This window comes from Haemaphysalis longicornis, unplaced genomic scaffold (assembly GCF_048455015.1).
Source record: "Haemaphysalis longicornis isolate Haplotype H1 unplaced genomic scaffold, Haemaphysalis longicornis Haplotype H1 scaffold_1, whole genome shotgun sequence".
Lineage (NCBI taxonomy): Eukaryota > Metazoa > Arthropoda > Arachnida > Ixodida > Ixodidae > Haemaphysalis > Haemaphysalis longicornis.
In genome coordinates this window covers 462,918,002-462,937,956 of record NW_027526203.1, presented here as the reverse complement: position 1 = coordinate 462,937,956, position 19,955 = coordinate 462,918,002, and the positions used below count along the sequence as shown (strand labels likewise).

General features: G+C 47.2%; 1 long non-coding RNA gene across 3 annotated transcripts in view; it reads right to left on the bottom strand.

Moving 5' to 3' along the window:
• Nucleotides 1-19,955, bottom strand: part of LOC144156168 (uncharacterized) — a 91,727-nt gene that overhangs the window by 54,759 nt on the left and 17,013 nt on the right. The window contains exon 3 of one of the 3 annotated variants that reach the window (XR_013319695.1): nucleotides 14,375-15,238. The exons of the other annotated variants lie outside the window; for them this stretch is intronic. This is a non-coding gene — a long non-coding RNA (uncharacterized LOC144156168). Of the gene's footprint in view, nucleotides 1-14,374; nucleotides 15,239-19,955 lie in introns of those variants that run through there. 3 annotated transcript variants of the gene reach the window in all.

The following is a 19,955-nucleotide window of genomic DNA, read 5'->3' as shown; positions in this document are numbered from 1 at the left end:
GTCGGCGAAACGCATTAGCAGATGAATAACGATCCAGGGAGGTATGTGCAAGTCCGAACCAAACAGCACCCGCTGTCCATATAACTTTGAATATTACCTGAGGAATACCAAATTCTCAACTCCCGTTCGGCCTAGGCTCTGGGTAGATCTCGGTGAATTAAATACACGTGCACGTTTTTAGTTAGCTACAAACGAGTCATAATGAACGATAACCGCGCCTACAAAAGAAATGAAAAAGATTATATAATTTTCAATTCCTCAAAGGGAGTGGATCTTTACAGCTTCGCTGGCATTTACAGAGAGGAATGGATCCTGGATTTTTTTTTTTTTTTTTTGGTTATCGCACGTCGCTTTTAGGCCTACAGTGGGACAATGTGCGTGACGTGCGCCAGGCGGAAAAAATGTAGCAGCAAGGAGTGTTGAGAATGAATCCAGCTACGACAAATCAAATCGCATAGCGCTTGTGGGTCGGCATGCATATTACTGGCGAGAGATACGCTGCTCCGTGAGAAGCGACAGCATTTTTTGAAGTGCTATCTTTCTTTTGCCTTGCTCGCATTGATATTCCTGTTATTGACGAGTCAGCTAAACTTCTGAGAACAACGAAAGAGTGAACGGAAGCTGCAGGAGCTTGAGAGGTACGATGTAGACGAAGTCCTCAAGCTCGCGTGTAGAATAGTTCCATTTTCTTTTTTTTATTATTTTCAGTTGAAAGGCCACGTACTTTGTGAATGGAGCGAAGGCCTATCGAAAGAATCCAAGAATTATCACTGAGGTTCCGATGCCTCACCGTTGGTGCTTCTATGAACGCGGACATTCATTCATTTATTTATTTATTTATTTATTTATTTATTTATTTATTTATTTATTTATTTATTTATTTATTTATTTATTTATTTATTTATTTATTTATTTATTTGTGCGATGAGCCTAATTATGGTTGTGACGGCCCTGTATATCGGCCCTACTTTTTCTCCACCAATACTCTAATCGCTTTTGCTAATCTCAACTGCAGACCAGTTAATGCTTCATTGAACATAAACCCAGTTCTTCAGTTGGAAAGTTCCCTGCATAAAGGGCTGTATGGATACTTGGCAGTTGGCATTTCATTTCTAAGTGCTCGGTTGTTTCCGTATCTCTCCTACAGCATATACAAGTCTCATCCCGTGGCAAGTGTAGAGGTTCTTGTCCCTACGCAGCCAGCTCGGGCATCAAAAAGCAACGCACCCACTTTATCGTAAAAGGTTTCTTTTTAGTCCCTCATTTGCCTGCTTTATAAACTTCCAGTGACTTCTTCGCTTCAAGCCTTTCAGCCCTCCTGAACAGCTCCGATTCCTTCAATTAATTTTTAACTGCCCCTGATAGCCCGTTTCCCCCTCATTATGTGTTTGGTCAGCTTTCTTTTCCTTTTGTGTCACTGAGAGTACGCGCTTTTTGAGTACAGATGTACACGCTTTTAGGATACAGGTGCGTGTGCCCCATCCTTGCCCTTTTCTTCTCATATAAGTTTCTAAGTCTCTCTTCGAAACATAGTGTTACGTGTCGGCAGGGAAAATGACATGAACCATGAGAAAGGTGAGCGGTCTATTTACAACATTTACATGGCGGCCATAACAGAGCCCACGCTGGCTGCGCCCCGCACACAGCTTCTTCTTCATCGGCGGTTAGTGTGCATGGGGATGTGCGCCATTGCCCATTTCGTCTTCCTTCCGTGACACATCCCCCTCGAGGGCGACCTTGTCGAGGGCGACCGCCCGGGTCAAAGTCGCGGTAGGTGAGATTCTGCGGTGAAAACAACAGACATGACTACATATATATATAGAGAGAAGTAGTGAAGAAGTCCTTGCAGCCACAGATGATGATGATGAAGATGAGCTGAACACTGGTCCCCGAAGCAGCAATGCCCAGTGACGCCATGAAGCCCCGTCCAAAGCCCTTGGAGTAGAGTCGGAGAACGGGGTAGGGGACGCCATCGTCGTCTGGTCATGTCGCGGCTGTTCAGAGAGAGAGAGAGAGAGAGAGAGAGAGAGAAGCATCTTTAATGGGCACATCTAGGCTTGTCTCCGCTGGTCAAAGGCTGGTGTTGCGATTCCGCGCCGCTACAGTGCGCGCGCGTTCTGGGTTTTGTGTAGTGCTGGCGAGCTCCTTGAGCTTTACGGCGAAGCTCCTGTGCTGAGCAAGAAAGCCCGCCTTCCTAGGACGTGCCTAGGACAGTTACCACCTGTAACAGAAAAAAAAAAGTATTTTGTGCCTAATAAGCTTTTTGCGCCTGCCCTAAGCAGCCCTAGTATTAAACCGAGAGTATAAAACATAAATATATTAGTCCTTTTGGTAAGATGACATGTCACCACCCCGCTACAAGGGGGAAACCAATAGCAATCATCATCAGCAGCAGCTATGGCATGCCGGTGAACGTCTGTTTCGCGGACACCTCCATGGCGGTGACTCAGGCCGTTGCAACTGCTACAAAACACAAAAACAAACTGTTCATGTCGAGACATGCACCTGCGAAGCGGACGCCGCTCGCCGAGATATCCTCTCCCCAATCTCTCATGCTCAATGAGCGCCGCTACGGCCTGCCCTCACGAACTCGCAAAAGAGCGTGTTGTGTGTGTGCGTCTGTTTTCGTACCGCGTGCACAAGCACTAGGATAGCTGTTGGACCGTTAACACTTCGGGGGATAAATACGCGGTTCCTCCGAGCGCATAATGCATTCGATTGACAGTATTGAATCCCGTTGTTGCTCTACTCTAGTCCTGCTGCAAGCTCGCCCGGAAGGGCGCTGTTCCTGTATCGTCATTTTTCATCTTTCGCCATTCAGTTTTGCCTTAGGCTTTTTGTCGTCTTCACCAAGGCAGCAACTTTTGCTGGCCGCTCGCCCAACATGCCAGCACTACATGACGAAGGGCGACGGAGCCCGGTTCGGGGACACCCTCGACACTGGGGACACGGGGCTAGGGAAGGTCATGTCCGACTCATCGCGGCCGGGCCACGCCGACACGGCCCAAGACCTTGGAGGAGACCACTTTAGGAGCCGGGGCGAGGATGGGGGCCAGGCTGGGAATGAACTCGGCGCACTCCACCGCATTTGTTACTTTGTTTTTATTGTTTTGTTTGTTTTATTTGTTTATTTTTATACGTTTATTTTTATATGTTTTTATTTTTCTTTGTGCTTCCCTTGCTTCAAAAGAAGACCAGCCCATATCGTTCCGTACTGCCTCATTCATTGTATTACCACGAGCTCTTATAGTGCTAATCGGCCAACTGCCCTCTTCCAGCCTCGACAGGATTTGAGCATAGTACGACACTCGAAAATATGAGCGCCGCCACCATTACTCCTTTCTAAATTCCCCGTACTATCTCATACTTATTAAGCACCTAGATGGCTCGATGTTTCATTATCGCCGCGTTTCGCCCCCCTTTCCATTTTCAGCTGTTCGTGGGTGTTTAGCTAGCACTTAATTTCGTTTATCCCAAGTATTTACGCTACTCTACTAACGGTATGCGTTCCTGTTGAATCCTTACTGGCGTGGCATTTGCTTCATTGTTAAACACCGGGACCACTGATTACTGTGGGTTAAAATTTAGGCCCAAAGATGTTTCTTCGTCACCACAGACGTCAGTTTGCGCGGTTTCCGTGAACCTTCCGCATTGCAGGGTAGTAACACCATGTCATCCGCATACATCAATCCCGGGATCCGTTGCTCCACCAGCTATCTTTTCTTCGGTAAAATAACTGAAAGCCAATTTTACTCCCTCCCAATCGTCTGTCCATTGGTTCAACATTAAGCGTGAGCAACAATGGTGAAAGAGGACATCCCGGCTGTAATCCTTTATGAATGTACGTAGGGTTTGTGCCTTTGCGCCCTTCCTGTAATATTCACCGTGTGATCGTCATGTATCGCCTTGAACAGCCAAACAAACCTTGCATTGATACCCTCTTCCTCCAGAATATACCACAGCAATTCTCTCTCTACGTTGTAATAAACTTCTTTATGTTTGTGTGAGTATATGGGTATGTATACATTGCATGGGAATATGTATATGTATTTTTTACACACGATACGAGCTACAAGGGAATCGTTGGTTTAAATCAATTTTTCTGTTTTTACGAATTTTCGCCATTTTTCATTGACACGCCCCAGGCTCCAGGTGATTTCCGTAGAGGGGACGGAGGAAGCGTAGGGAGCATGGCAAGGAGAACGTCCTCAGTTGGTACAGGAAATGTGGGCGCGCTTCCTGCCGACTAACAATGCCCGCTGACTTTGGCTCACTGGGAAGCGGGATAGTGCACGCGGTGCTCCTGGGGAGTGGGGGGACTCACGTGAGGAAGATCAGGTTCATCCGGGCCTCATACTGTTTCGCAAATAACGGCTCTTACCTTTAGTACACTCGGCGAGAGTACGGAACCAGTTCAATAAAACGCTTAGCCAGGTTTCCAGAGAAGTAGAGGGCATGCTTTTCTGCGGGCTAACCTTGAAACGCATTGAAACTGCTCGCTGAATGCGGCCGCAGTTCTATGGAACTAACTCACAGGAAACACGAGTAATAACGTGGAGGTTCTTGTGCCGAACTCTCAGGCATTGTACTTTCTTTGATAATGGGTAGCGCAAAGGCCGCTTTACTTGACTTATTCATCAGGAGTCTGCTTTGTGACCACAGAAGCTCTTGCGGGCAGTGGCTTGGTGGTGTCTCCCCCCCCCCCCCCCTTTTTTTTTTTCTGTAGGCGAGAAGGTAAAAAGGAGTACCATTGAATTCAGTCAGGGTGCTACCCTTGTTCGGAGAACTCTCAATGGGGAGTATAAAAAGATAACGGCGCGACAAAATCGCCATGACTGCACGTTTTCTCCGCTACTCTCAACGGCGCCGTTCTCGTTTCATATCGGTCGTCTGGTCAGACGCCAAGCGCCCTCAAGCGCCTTGGTAACCGGTTCGCTCCGGTTTTCGGGTGGTTATTGCCCGCGAAGCGCAAACCGCCGCTGACGTGGGGGGCCCTTGTCCCGGGGCTGAACGATACCGCAAGCCTTTTTACCGCTCAACCACCCACACTGCTTCCGCTCGCTCAACCTTTCGGCTTCTAGGGCGCCCATCAAGGCAACAAAACTTAAAAAAAAACCGCCTGTTATGTATACACGCCGACATTTTGGAGCGATGAGCAAGAAGTTCGCATGGAAGCGCACAACTGGCACTGCTGGTTGAATGAGAACGCCGTTACTCGTGCACTCGTTTTGTCACCGCCGAGCGGTTCGTCCACTGGTCAGCGTTCGCTTGCCAGTGGCTCTGGCCTTACCCAGTTCGTGTTGGTGAGGCTCCTATACCTATCAGGTCCTGCTTCCCTCTTGTCTATAAATTTAGCCTCGATTATTTTCTCCCTCCTTCCAACGCTCCTCCGTGCAATCTATACGAGTTTCCTGCAGCAAGTGAGGCTATCTTTTTACAGGCAGACGTTGGATGTTCGCCAGGTGTCGTGTGGAGCGCTTTGATGGATGCTCGCCGTCGCCCTCCCTGTACGCCCGCCGTAAGGACATCGGCATGCGCGGAATCTCATGACAGCGCCGAGCTCATTTCGGACCGTTGCGACAACTCGGGCAATTCCTCTTGTTGCTGAGTGACAACGTCATTCGTTTCCTCCTCCAGTTCAAGCGTTTGACATTTTTCCCCTCTTCGCAGGGCAGCAAAGCCCGACAGCAGTTCTGCAAGCTAACGCGGCATTTGCTTGTGTTTGTTTGCGCTGACGCTCGCGAAAGTGTAAGGTCCCCGCGTTGAACAATCGGCGCTCTGTAGTCCACACACACTCGTGCCATCAAATGCGCAACTATTCAGCACGAAGGCTCTTCCAAATAATAATAATATTAATAATAATAATAATAATAATAATAATAATAATAATAATAATAATAATAATCAATCATGTTTATTTACGTGCCCAGGAACAGCGAGAGGCCTCAGTGCTGGCGCACGGATAGTTACATGAAAACAAAATACAAGAAACATATTGCAAGAAACAAACAAGCGACAAGACACACACAAATTGAAGTAGCGAAAATTATAGAAATAAAGCACAGGCGGAGCCTGGGTACAGGTAAAAAAGAAAAAAGAAGATGCCTTTGTGGCTCAGCTTATTGTAATGAATACACAACAAGCAGATGGAGAACAAAGTTTGACAGTAAGACGACAAAAATAATGACAAGAGTACAGAGACAAATGATTCAAAATGATTCAGAGACAGGTTCAAAAATAGGCAACTAACTATTGGTTAAACAGAACCGCAGAGAAACCAAATTTCAGCAATGAAAAAAAAAGAAAAACGAACGACAGAGATATCATAGATGTTTAACATACTGTATTCAACAGCGCAGTACGGTAAATTGTAAAGGAACTTTGAAAGATGTCAAGGCGTTCAGAGAAGCGGTTGTAACAATTCTGTATTCTGCGCACAGGAGAATGATTGGAGTTGCGCGCAGCGGTCAAGAAAGGGCGATGCGAACTGGTGGGCCTTTGTGGAATAATAATCAATCAATCAATCAATCAATCAATCAATGTTTATTAGAGTGCCCAGGAACAGCCGAGGCCTTGGTTCTGGCGCACTGAGGAAGACAAAATGCGGTTATTTACAGCAGAAACTCACAATATAAACAGTCAACCAGAAGAACGAGCGAAGAAAAAAAGAGCAATAAAACCCTAAGGATAATAAAAAGGTATTCCAACCAAAATTAGACGATTAAGAGACTCTAATGGTGGATCAATGGCAAAAGTATGTGGAACAATGGTCACAGCAGTTGGGTGAAGCAAGCAGACATAAAAACATATTCGCAGATATAGGCGAAAACACAAACCTTCAATTAAACATGAATGTATGAAACAAAATACAGGAACTGATTTATGAAGTTACAGCAACAGAAGATGGAAAGTAACAGACACATCACTGTGGCTTCTCGCGGTACAATAAATCGGGTGCGATGGAAGGCAAGTAGCATACCGTAATATATGACAAGTCGATGAAGCAGTTACAGCCACAAAGTCACAGATATATAGGACTTACAAACAAGAAACAAGAACTATGAAAACATTTCACGCATAAAAACGACATAAAAAACTAAAAAAAAACGTGCCGGAAAGAAGAGTAATTATTTTATCACAGCTAACAACCCAGTCAAAAACTCCCGAAGGGGACGTTGGAATATATCAAGTTTCCCAGAGTGACAGTTATAGAGACGCTGCACTCTTTGGAGGGGGGAATGGGTGTTGAGTGCTGTAGCATTATGGAAAGGGGGGGGGGGGTAAACCTTGTTGTTTTTTGTGAAACACGAAGGCTGACTTGTGCAAGTAGTTCCTGGCATGTGATAATACCATGAAGCAGTTTATATAGAAAAAGAAGATCTAGGCGGGTTCGCCGACAACTCAGAGAGACAGGCAATGGGAATCTGGATACTGCTAAGGCAGCCTCGGGAGGCCCAGAGGAAAAACGATGCCTGTATATTGATAGAAATTTGGTCTGAACACGCTCTATACGTTTGCTGTTAGAATGACAGGTTCCATTCCACACGACAGAGGCATATTCTAGTTGAGGAATACAAAGTGTTTTGAATAGTTTCAGGAATGAATTAGGAGACCGAAAGTCCCGTGAAAATCTGCATACAGCACCAAGAGAGCGAAGAGCCCGCCGAGTAAGTTGATCGACATGGGGCGAGAATGTTAAGGCGCTGTCAAAGAGCACTCCAAGGTCTCTGATACCATCAACTCTAGACAGGGGGCCGCCGTCAATTGTGTAAAGAAAGTAACGGATGTTTGTTTTTCGGCTATAAGAGATGACCTTTGTTTTCTTTGGATTAAGATTTAATCTATTCTCTGAACACCATTTAGAGAACGAGGACACATCTTTGTTTGGGAAACACAGTCCTCAGCAGACTTAATACGTTTGAATATTTCGATGTCGTCAGCATAGATTAGGAACGAAGACTTCTTGATTGCAGCTGACACATCGTTTATAAAAATAGAAAACAAAGGGCCCAACACAGAGCCTTGGGGCACACCACTTGTTGTCCTGTACTTAGCGGACTTCCTGCCGTGAACACTCACATAACAAAACCGATTGTGTAGATAACTCCACAACAATGCCACGAGTGGTGCATCAATGCCAGACAGTAAAAGCTTATAAGTAACAACGAGTGGCAGACAACATCGAATGCCTTGCTCAGGTCGCCGTCTTTGTTGTCGTCGGGGTTATTATTATTATTATTATTATTATTATTATTATTATTATTATTATTATTATTATTATTATTATTATTATTATTATTATTATTATTATTATTATTATTATTATTATTAATGTGTACTTAGCGCTTCTTCGAGGTTCAGATGTAGTTGTTTGGGCATGGGAGCAAGCGACATATACTTAAAATCCCAACGACTGCATGGTTGTCTCAGTAAGGGGTAGAGGGTATCCTTTGGCCGACTTCTCCTTTCTCAAATCTTGTTTTTTATCGTTTTGCAAACAAGAAAAAATCGGGTATTTTGACGAGTGATCTACGTAATAAAGAACGGTGACGTAACGAAAAAAAGCATTTTACAAAATGATCAGTTTTAAATTACTTCTGAAAGAATAAATAATAATGGCTTGCAACACCCTAGCCCTGCAGTGTAAAACTGGTCATTGCGGATCTAAATTAACCATTCATTAATTTTTTAGGTGACGCCGGATGATGAACTGATTTTTTTATGTTCATCGGTGAGTTATTATAGAAGAGTAGTTTAGAGTGTTATCGAGGGGGTTCCATTTCTTGCTTCCGTTAGCGCAAATAGGATCCTTAAATTTTTGTCGCTGTTAGAGCGTACAAAACTGCGCAAAACAGTATGCAAGTTCGCTCGTTGCAAGATAGTAGGCGAAGAAAAGAGAACACGAACATCACGATCGAGAAAAGGATGAAAGAAAAAAAGTGAGAAAAAGAAAAACGTGCTAAAACATAAAACTTCGGTATGTATTGAGTGTACTCTACATAACGTCCTGTCTAATCGACTTGTTTAAAGGAAGCCCCGAAGGAACAATAGGTATCAGAAAAAAAATCCAATCCACCCTAAGTGGAGCTACGCCCTCACAAGCGAAAGCTACTCAGCTTTCTCAGAAAAATTGTTCACGCTCCGCTATGCCTGCATTTAAGGTGAGTGACAATTTTCTTTCGCAGAACCTCCCGGCTGTCTGTATTTATTTATGTGTTTATTGATCATTGGAAGGGGAAGATCCACCAACAGCGTAAATTGTCTTGTGTAGTGGCGCACACCGGAACGCCTGCCTTCAATTTCGTTTTTCACCGCCGCCACCACCACCTCCACCACCACAACCATCATCATCATCATAATCATCATAATATTTGTGTCCACTGCAGGAGGAATACCCCTCCCATAGGCCGTGTACCTCCGAATATATTCCTTGACCCCTATTTTCGTGTCTAGTCGCTCCACCCAGTCGCGTTTCCCCCTGTGGTACCGCCTTTCGGTAAACATTCCGTTGCCCGGATGGTCCATCAGTTGACCCTGCTCAGCATTACATGCCAGGCCCGACTCCTCAGGTCCGACTCCAGGCCCGACAGGTCTTACAGTCTCTTAATTTGAGCTTGTCTTCCCCCCGATTTGTCTTACATCCGAGTTCGCCGCTTAACATGCATGACGCCCGTTCAATGTCCTTAGGCGCTGCTCCTAATGGCAATTCAATTCACTGAGTGTTGGGCTAACCTAGGTAAGTTTTCCTCCGAGGTGTACCACCCCACCAAGTTTCTGCCACATAAGTCATTACCGGGAGTACTGACTGGTTGTACACCTGTCTTTTTTAGTGACAGGGGTGTCTCTCTGTTCAGTATTTGAAAGTGCTTGCCAAATGCGCCCCTGTCCGTACTAATGCTTCGCCTGATTTTTTGTTTCCACGTGGTTTCGAAAGGGCTGAAAAATGGCTGATCATTGGGTTGAGAGTAGACGTTGAAGCCGCGTAAGTTTGGTGCGCTGCTTTCTATCGAAAAATAATTATCGGCGGACTGTTATTTCATGACAAGCAAAGTCAGTGGCCTCCCGCCCCCCAGTTTACTGGGAGGGGGCACGCGCGGCACCATTGCGTGCGCTGCATGGCACGTAAGGAAGTCGCGTAGTTACCCACGCCGGGAAAGGTGTTGGGCAACGAAGAAGTAACACCGCAGAGGAGCTATGATAGCCCAGTTTGGCAATGCCTGTTTCTTGCGGACTGGCGACGTTAACCTCGGAGATAAAGAAAAGTGGCTCCCTCTTATTCGCGAGCTCTCTTGAAAACCACGAGACCGCGAGCGGCGAACGGGATGCTGCGTTATCCGTAGAGATGCGATTGCAGCGATGAGCGGGTCTTGTGACTCCAGCTTCCTCCTTTGCCTCACATGATTTCGCCCTCTTTTCGTCCCAGGGCGTGACGAAAACTGAGACATGGCTAGAGAGATACTGACCGAGCCCGGTGTCGCTCACACGCCTCCAAATTTGGCACGGTCCCCCGTCTTTCGTATCGTTAGAAGCCATCCGTGCTGCCATTTACGGAATGTAGGCCGACTGACGGAAAATTCTTATCGCCAGTGCGAGCAGTGTACTCTGCTCTTCAGCAGTGTACTCTGCTCTTCAGAACAATGAGACCTCTTGAAGACGCGTGGTGATATGCATCAAGTTGTACACCCTAAAACAAGTCACCCCGCCAGAGAAAAAGCTGTTTATAGCTGACAACGGTTGACAACAGACTCGAGGAAACCGTTGTACTTTCGTCCGTGCCCAGACAGAGACTAAAACACAACGTCAGCGCCAGTGTTTTCTCAAGTATAGGGTCAAAGCAATGTCGATAGCTGTGCATTGTAATGTGAATTTTCAGATACTCTGGCAAGAATATGTGCGTGTATTTAAGAACAGTGAGGCACAACCGTACGCATTGACTGTAGGACCATCTTTAAAGGAACACCGGATAATTTTTTTTGCTCTTTTCTTGAAAACTACAGCCTGGAAAGTTTTTTTTTTTTTTTTCCCTATGTTTCAGCGGGCAGGTGTAAGTACATGTGGAAAAACTACATTGACATGACAAAAAAGAGTATGTTTCCTTTCCCCGCTTTTTTCGTGTCCACGCACACACGTTTCATCTCGGAATGTCCCATTTCACGTGTGGGGGAGTCCGACAAGACCTGGCAAAAACGCGCAAAACTCTGCTCCAAAGTGCAATCAACCGAGTGGTAACACCTACAGACCTATACATGTAACGACTCAGGTGCTGTGAGATAAAAAAAAATTGTCTAAGTGTTCCTACCTCAGCAATTTTAGTCACTGTTTACCAAATTAGGCTTTTCATCGAACCTGTTCAGACCGTTCGAACCAGGTCTATAGAGGATGGAGCTTACATAAGCGACGCTGCCGTCGGTGAGGAGTGCGATGCTGAGGGTCGACACAGTGCACGCTGCCGGAGGGCCATAACTGGGCATTTAATTACTCCGCGTTTATCGCAACAACAAAGGGCTTCCCTTCGATTTCATGATGCTATCGAGCCACAACGAAACGTCATTCACATGGCCAGTGATACGCGCCTCCCGTCCAGTGGATGGGCAGCGTGGAGAGAGTATACAAGGAGCTTAAGCTCCGCTAAATCTCTTCCCCGTACTACATCTCCTTTCCTCAACAGCTGCCGGTACTCCAAAATGGCCCCGAATGAGGTCTCTAACGCACAGAGTGACCGACCTGCTCCGTGCGCCCACAGTTTAGCGCAAAAAAATCTCCGCTCTCCTGCTGCCCGGGAGGTGGGCCATATTTCACGCTAGGGAAATTCAGCAGGGGTCATGAAGACCAAATACAACTTCGTCTAATTTGAAGCAACTTTGTTTTCCTAACTGGCTCATCTACATTGCAGCTCCGATGGACTTTAGAAAATCTTAAAATCTACAAAGCAATATCGAGAATGTTTTAAGTTTCGCGCCGCACGACGTCAGCGGTGACGCAATAGAGGGAGCACTGAAAACCAAATTATCACTGCGTTAACCGCGCGCTAGCTTCGAAGGTGTACGATAAAGAGAACTAGAAGCACGGCAGGCAATCACGTCTGTTGGCGATTGCAGGCGGTCGCCACTCGCACAAGTAAGTCGCTGCGACTTCGTTAGGACCCAGCTGGTGAGTCGCCACTGTTTCAGCTGTTTCACTCCGGCGGGGGCCAAGGGGGAGGACATCCCTTCGAGCTGTCCTTCTGTCAGGTGTTACGGAAGAGGACGCTTAGGGGGAAGGTGTACTCCCCCGCCGCTTCCTTGCCCTCTCCTGGGTGATTACGGACGTAGGTTGCAGGGAAAGGGCGCAGTTTGCGGTGATCACCCAAACCAGGCTTTACAGAGCCTCACAAAGTTCTTAATATCGCTGTAGTACAGACACGATGTCAGGGTAGAACCCAGTAACCAGAAATGATGCAATCGGGTAGATGCCGTCATCATGCCGGTGCGCTTTCGAGAAGAATTACGCCGCACTCACTACGAAAGAACGGCAGAAATAGACGTGTTCTAAACGAAAACGGGAGACGTAGGCTAAACGTGGCAGCGCGCCAGGAAGCAATGACTCCAATGACTGCTCCGCCTCTTGGCATCGTTTCCTTAATTACTCGCGCAGGGTACCTTATACACGTCACTCTTTTTCTGGGCGCTTATTCAAGCCTTTCTTCAGCGGCTGCGGGACACTTGTATTGAACGCATAAAGAAACGTTAGAAGCATATGCTAGGGAACAAGGACCACACGGGCGTGCCCCGTTGTTAAAGAAGACAAGTTCTCCCTATTTCGTGAGCGAGAAAATTCGCAAGCCAAGCCTACATAAAGGCAGGGCGTCGTAGTCACTTGGGCATAGAACAAGCAACCTTGCGTACATCGCAGGGTGCTCTCCATGTCCTATTATTTCCACTTCTAGGTACTTCAGCAATTCAGTTTTCTTGTGCCCTCGAGACCTATACATGCTAAGGCGTTGCGTCAGTCATCCAAGCACATTTCACTGGGCTGCTGCTGCAATGCATACCAAGTCACGGGGATAACAATCCCGGCCCACAGTCTCCAAGCTATCGGGATCAAAAAGATACGCTGAAACCTTCGCAATAGCAGTTCGCAATAAACCTTCGCAATATATAGGCACACTCGTAACTCACTGTCCCTGAATTCATAAACTTCATTGAGCGCCAGAACTGTGTCACGGTTTAGCGTCTGTATGCTACGATTACTGCAATGAAATATGTCGGGTCGCTTGCTTGTGGGAAGATTCACGCAGGAAGTGTCTGGCGCGCGCTACAACGCTTGTCTGAAATCGGGCCTCGGGTGCAGCAGCTCCACTTGGGCTTTGAGGCGCACCGCAATGGACGGCCGCGAACAAATTTATGCGAACTTGGTGGTATTAAGCGATAGATTCCATTTTACCTCCTCAAGAAAGCGGCCACTGCAGCCGGGCTCGAACCCACGTCCTCGCACTCGGAAGCAGAACGCCTCAGCCGCTGTGACACTGTCCCTATACGTCCCTTTATGGAAGCGTGATTCATGTGTTGCCAATGTCGCCGTGGTATGCAACGTGTCTTATTACTCGTATCTCTTTTAGGGGCGAAGCTCCTAAAGCCATGGGTCTGTCCATCCTTTGTGTCTCGTGGTACGTGACCGCCGCATGCTTTCGGAGATGTCGCAAAGTGGGCCGCGTTGCACGCGCAAGAACCGGCTGCAACCGGCAGCGCAAACTCGGCACCGGGAGCGCGAGCTTGTCTGTGTTCGCCAACGGAGGCGCGAGCGCACGTGCACTGCGAGGGGGAGATCACGCAAGAGATCACGCCACGAACGCAGGCAGTCGTTCTCGGAGATCGAACGAGACGCAAGGACCTTTGCTCGTTTCCTCTCGTCTTGTTCGGGCACAAGTTCGCCCTAAATAAAAGTTCTTTCTTTACCGTTGTGTCCCATCCTACGTGACAAATTGTGGTGGAGGTGCGGGGTAGTCCTCGATGGCGCGGGGTCTTTCACCAGGTCTGGGCCTGGGAGCATTGACTCCGAAAATAAAAGTTGATTTGTACAATGTACGCACACAGTCTTACGTCTTTCTTAATTATGTAATGGGCGAACTTTCACGGGAGAGTTACGGTTACCGATGATCTCCCCCTCTCGAGCTTCGCCCCACTTATCATCATTCATTCCGTGGATATGGCGTTATTTTTCTCTTTGCCCAAGGCGTTTAATAACCCGTGGTTAAATCCAGTAATGGTGGTAGACGAAGGAGACGTAAGTTACCGCGCCGCTTACCTCCTTAACAACCCTCAGTATTGTACAATAACTGATGGGCCATTCATCCTCACAGCGCCCCCCCCCCCCCCCGATGTCCTCTTTGTTTGTTTGCTTACTGTCGATTCTTGATATAAAGATCCCATAAATAAAATGCACACTTCATTGTCCATGTGTCCCGTCGCACTTGGGCTGACACACTGCTGGCCTGCAGAAGAAAATATGCATGGCGGGCTGCCAGAAAACAGGGATATTGTTTTGTAAACACCACCATGGGAGCGAGCGATTTGCTGTCCCGCATGCAACGAGGGTCTGCACATAGCGGCGCTGATCTACCACCTCCAACGAAAGAGATCGCTTGTTAAGACGCATGCGCGCTATTTCGACGCCACATAGATAGTTCACAGGCACGTGCGTTCGGTCAGGTCTCGGCTTTCTCAATAGTTCTCTCTCAACGCGTACCTACGCGCTGGCCTATTCGTCTCGTAACATCAATAATAAGGAACAAACTATCCGGAGTGTGTGGGCCCGGTGCTATCTATACAGAGGGCCGGCTATTTTCCGGCCGCGAGAACGGCCAAATGCGTGCTTGACGTCATCGGCTGCACTCGTTTTAAGCCACGTCACAGTAGACTCGTCACGTTGTTTGACGCATGTCAAGTTTGCAATGTGTGCACGTCGTACGTTCGTCAAGAGACACGGCATTTCTGCGCACGCCTGTTCTCAGAAAGCATGCAACTCGTACGATGCTGAATGCCGGCATTTTGTCATTGTACGCTCCGCTCGGTCATAAGTCTAGGGTTCGGGTGCTTACGTGCAATAGCTGCGTCACAAAGCCACATGCGCGCCGCATAGAGCAAGCTGTAGCGCAAGGATGTACAGACAAGTGCGGTATAATGAGGCCTCCTCCTGGGCCCGAGGCCGCGGGCGCTTGCACCATATGATCCCTGCAGCCGGAACTGGGAAAGCGGCAGCACTAAAAAAAAAGAACGGAAAAGTAAAGGAAACGAATTGCTCTTACAATTACTTGCCAAAACCCATATGTAAATATGTATACATCACTGAATTAAAATTGAATTGAATTGAACAAATTATGGCTACGGTTACTTTTCTCCACCACCCGCCGCGGTGGCTCAGTGGCTAAGGTATTGTGCTGCTGAGCCTATACGGACGCGAGTTCGATTCACGGCTGCGGCGGCCGCTGTTCTGATCGAGGGGAAAAGCGAAAAATCCTGCGTGTTCGAGATTTTGGCACACGTTAAAGATGCCGAGGGGATCAAACTTAATCTCAAGCCTCCACTACGGCGCTCGTCATCGTTTGTGTAGCGTCGGCGGGTTAAACCTCATTACCAATCACTCCACACTATTCTGCAGGTGCAACTGACCAGTACATAAAAAAAAATGGCCGCCATCCGTTCATCGCGAAAGCGGATGTCCAGCGAAGCTTTTGTAAACCATTACACATGCTAATGAAAGACGGTTAGAAAGGTTCCCCGTCGTATCGGCGGGCTTGTCACACGCGCTCGGCTCCTCTGGCGGCAGAGCTTGACCCATGCGCTCGCAGTCAAATGACGTCAAGCCCCCTTTTCGCGAGCAGCTGCACTCCCAGTCTTTACCAGGAACACACAGGGGGGTCCCATTGTTCACAGGCGCCTTATCATCTATCGTGCATTTTCGATACTTGTTTTGTGGTTTTTTTTTTAACTAATACTGAACTCTATGCTGTATACACCTGATTGCAAAGAAAGATTGTGCTGGGCTTCTCTGGCGGCAAGTGCTGGGTCCTGCCTAGCCTGACGCATGCGCTCTGTGTCTTGGGCGAGAACTGCTATCTCGTGCCCGGGTTTTTTTTGTTTACTGCACAAAAGTGTCCGACTAACGAGGGGCTAACAGCTTCGCTGTATGAGTAGCGCATTACTTTAGGGGCATATCCCAGTCTAAAAGCACGACGGGAATACCGCAAAAACCTAACAAGAATTTCTTTCGCACGACAAAAAACTTGTTGTGACAAGTTTTCGTACTTTGTTGTGACAACAGAAGCCCTGTTGTTACGACGAAGCCATCAGTTGTTACGACACACATTTCCGTCGTAATGACACAGTCGATTTTCTCAACGACAAACATTCCTGTAGTCACAACAGAACGGTCATTTACGCTACTCTTCACAATGGGCAATAACATTCAAACCATGTGCAACTGTACTGGTGGAACATCAGGATCACGACAAGACAGGGATTCGGCGCGACTGAACATCAAAATCGGGACAGGAATGCGACACACGACAGAACACCAGAATCATGACACGACCAGAGTACGATAAAACGACAGTACGACACGCGAAAATCCGACAAACTACGGAAATTTTTCTTGTCGGCTTATACAACTTCGAAACAATTGTTTTTGGCGTCAAACATCGAGAAAACGCGAAGTTCATTGGATGCATTTTTGTTGGTCAAGCTTACACCCTATTTAGCTTCAGTAGAAGCTGGGTCTTACAAATTGTTGCGTAATTCTTTGCCTCGTTTTCGCGTCTCCGTCTCGCTAGAGAGCAAGTGTGGCCAGTCTTTGAAAAGACAGCAAAGAGAGCAAGCAAACCGCTTCTAGCAGCGCGCGAGAACTTTAAATGCCAAGCAGTGGTGGGTCTTCTTTGTTCAGGTGAAAGAAAAAAAAAGCGGGTGGTGTGAGCTTCTGTCGGCAATCTGTGGGGCGCTACAAGTGCGGGAATGCTGCCACGCAGGTGGATTCAGCTCGGTTTTAGGGCCTGCTTGATGTGTTTTTTTTATGTTGCCTGGAGTGGTTATAACCTGTTACATACTGTCCGTCACCAAGAAAAGTAATTAAACTACGTTACTCTTGTTTTAAGGACACGTTACTATTTCGTTACAAAATTCATCATCCTCATCTTCAGCCTACTCAGGTCCGCTGCAGGACGAAGACCTCTCCCATTTACCTCCAACTGCTCCTGTCCTGCTCTACTCGAGTCCACAGTTTACCCTCGTTACAAAATTACACACGATTTTTAACGGATACAAGTACAACCGCCGCGGTGGCTCAGTGGCTATATAGCGTTGTGCTGCTGAGCTCAAGGGCGCGGGCTCGATACCGGCCGCGGTGGCTGATTTTCTGATTGAAGGCGAAAGACAAAGCATGTCACAGACGGCTGTATCCTGATGACGTAAAATCGAACCTATAGCCTGTTACCGCGGATTGTTACGCTGTGCCTGTCACTGACCGTCCCTTGTTTTTTGTTTGTTTGTTTTTTCGCTCAGCAGTGGGATGCTGCGATCGGGTAATAACTTGGTTCGTCGCAGATACCTCTTCCTGAGCGAACAACACACCGCGGCAGGAGCAATGTCCGGCGGCTAAGGTTTTTCGCATCAGCACAACGGCTCGTTTTCGCTGCCCGGCACGAAGGTTTCGCAACGGACCGAGCGCAAGGAGGAGATAGCTCTTGGCAGTTTCAGCGCTGCGACAGCCATTATTATAGACTGTCAAAGCAAAGGTTCGACAGGTACGCAAGCCACTGGCTGTTTAGTTCGAGGCTAGCCGCGGAAGGCCGTCGTTCCTCTTTCTCAGTGCGAGATATATGTTATTTTCACACTTCATAGAATCCTCTAGGTCCCGAGAGTGCTCAGACTGTGGCGTTGTGATGTTGGGTACATGCAGTACCCAGAATGTACAGGTTCTTCTTCTTTCTTCTTCTTCTGTCCTTTTTTAGTCTGAATGAAACAAAAAAAGTACTGATATAAGTCACTGTATTCAGATAGCACGTGCAGCATGAAAAGTGGTTTTCATTTGTTGTTTTAATAATCACAAAAAAGAAAGCTAAGGGCTATTAGAAAGCTTTTTTTGAAGTCTGGTTACTTAACGCTGCGCTCAAGAAATCTTTTAACCAATGATTGGCTATACGGATAGGTCGTTTAAAAACTACGGGAGTGAATGAAAAACTGAGGCAGCTGAATTAGGTCGTATTTAAACGATAATTTTGAGTTGAAAATACAGATTTTTTTACTACTTCTTCATCGCAGGATGCCTTTCTTTTTTTTTTTTTTTGTTTCTGGGTGTATGCTGATCTCTGAAAGCCAGCAATCATTCATAATACACTTGGGACAAATGTGTATACTTAGAACTTGCCGCTGAAGTCGTGGGTGAAAGCTGTCAACCTCGTGAAAACGTTTGCTACGTCCTTTCGCTACAATACTATCGGCAAGAGTGGGCGCTGTATTTACGTTCTGGTGGCATGTTCTCGTATTTGGGTAGACTTTTATTTCACGATTAAAATTAGCTGTACTTGAACATTGACTTTTTACATGTACGGGCGGTTTGGAAGGCCCGGATACGCGCGCGTTTCAGACAGGCCGTGATTGTAAAAAGTCAATGTCCAAGTATACACGAACCCATGATTTTAGTGTTAACAAGTTTTGCGTAGTTCTGTTGTGAGTATCTATCTTTCCGTAAACAGCAGTTAGCTGGCTATACATATATATGTATACAAAGTGAGGGCAGCAGTCTAGCCCGCTAAGGAAAGCACGTACAGGGGAATCGGTTGACTGTCCTTCGAATGGAGCTTACCATTTTTTGAAAGGTTACAAAAGAAAGTGGAGTGACAAGCGCCCAGGATGGTGACCGAACCCACGAACTTCGGAAGCGTTGATGCAGTTATGCCAATATAATCCCCTAGGAAGCGGAGTAATATACAACCACCCCTGCAGGTAGCCAGGTTGGTGAGGCATCGGACGTACAGCCCAAAGGTCGTGGTCCGGATTCGGTCTCCCTCAAGGCATTGAAGGACTCTGGTTGGCTCCTTACTCTGGGCGCATATTTCTCCATTTTTTGGAGAGTGGGTGAAATCTTTATTGACAACAACAGGTTCAGTTGTCCGGGGCACCCACCCGGTGGAGGGGATCCCCTGGCTGCGCGGCCCCTTTTCACCAGGTAAAGCTGGAACGTAGGGTCCTTGCTGGTCAACCGCGCCGTCCACTGTTGCACAAAAGAATTGTCGTATCATTCGAAAAAGTCATACTTCCCCTGGGCTTTCAATGGCGTGCTAGGCTGCTGGCTTATTTTCTGTATTTGTTCAACGCGCCCGGCATTCCTAATTTTACATACAGTTTACAAAATAAAATAGTTGTAATGTATGCATGGTGTTGGCGCCTCTTTCATAACGACCTTCTTATTCTGGACGTTTAGATTGTGGTGGCAATAAGAAAAAAATATTTTGTGTGTGTGTCTTTCTGCTTGAGACCAATCCTGCTGTCGAGACTTTCGCGATCCTTTTTCCCACCACTCGAGCAGTTTCGACACGTGGAAACCAATGGCCCTTTGTGATGGCGACGTTCGTTTGCTGCACGTGTGGCAATGCACGCTTTTCGTGTATCCGGTGTTTTCCCGCTAACGCGGACGAAGCCCGGGAAGTTCAATGGCCAGTGAGGTGGCCGTCGAGAGAAGTGTGAGGGGGCGAAGTTCGAAACCGAATAGCGCAGACGAATGCAGCGATCGCGAGATACACCGAGAATAGAACGTTCTGATAGCTTCGGATCGCCTGCTATGTCGTGCGGGCAAAAAGGCTGCGTTTGTCGTTTCCTAAAGTGTTACTGCAAGACTCAGGCGGTGATAGCCCATCGGTCCTGTTTTTATTTGCCGGGACGTCAAGTATTATATGTATATCTGCGGGTTCAACAACCGCTCCGGTA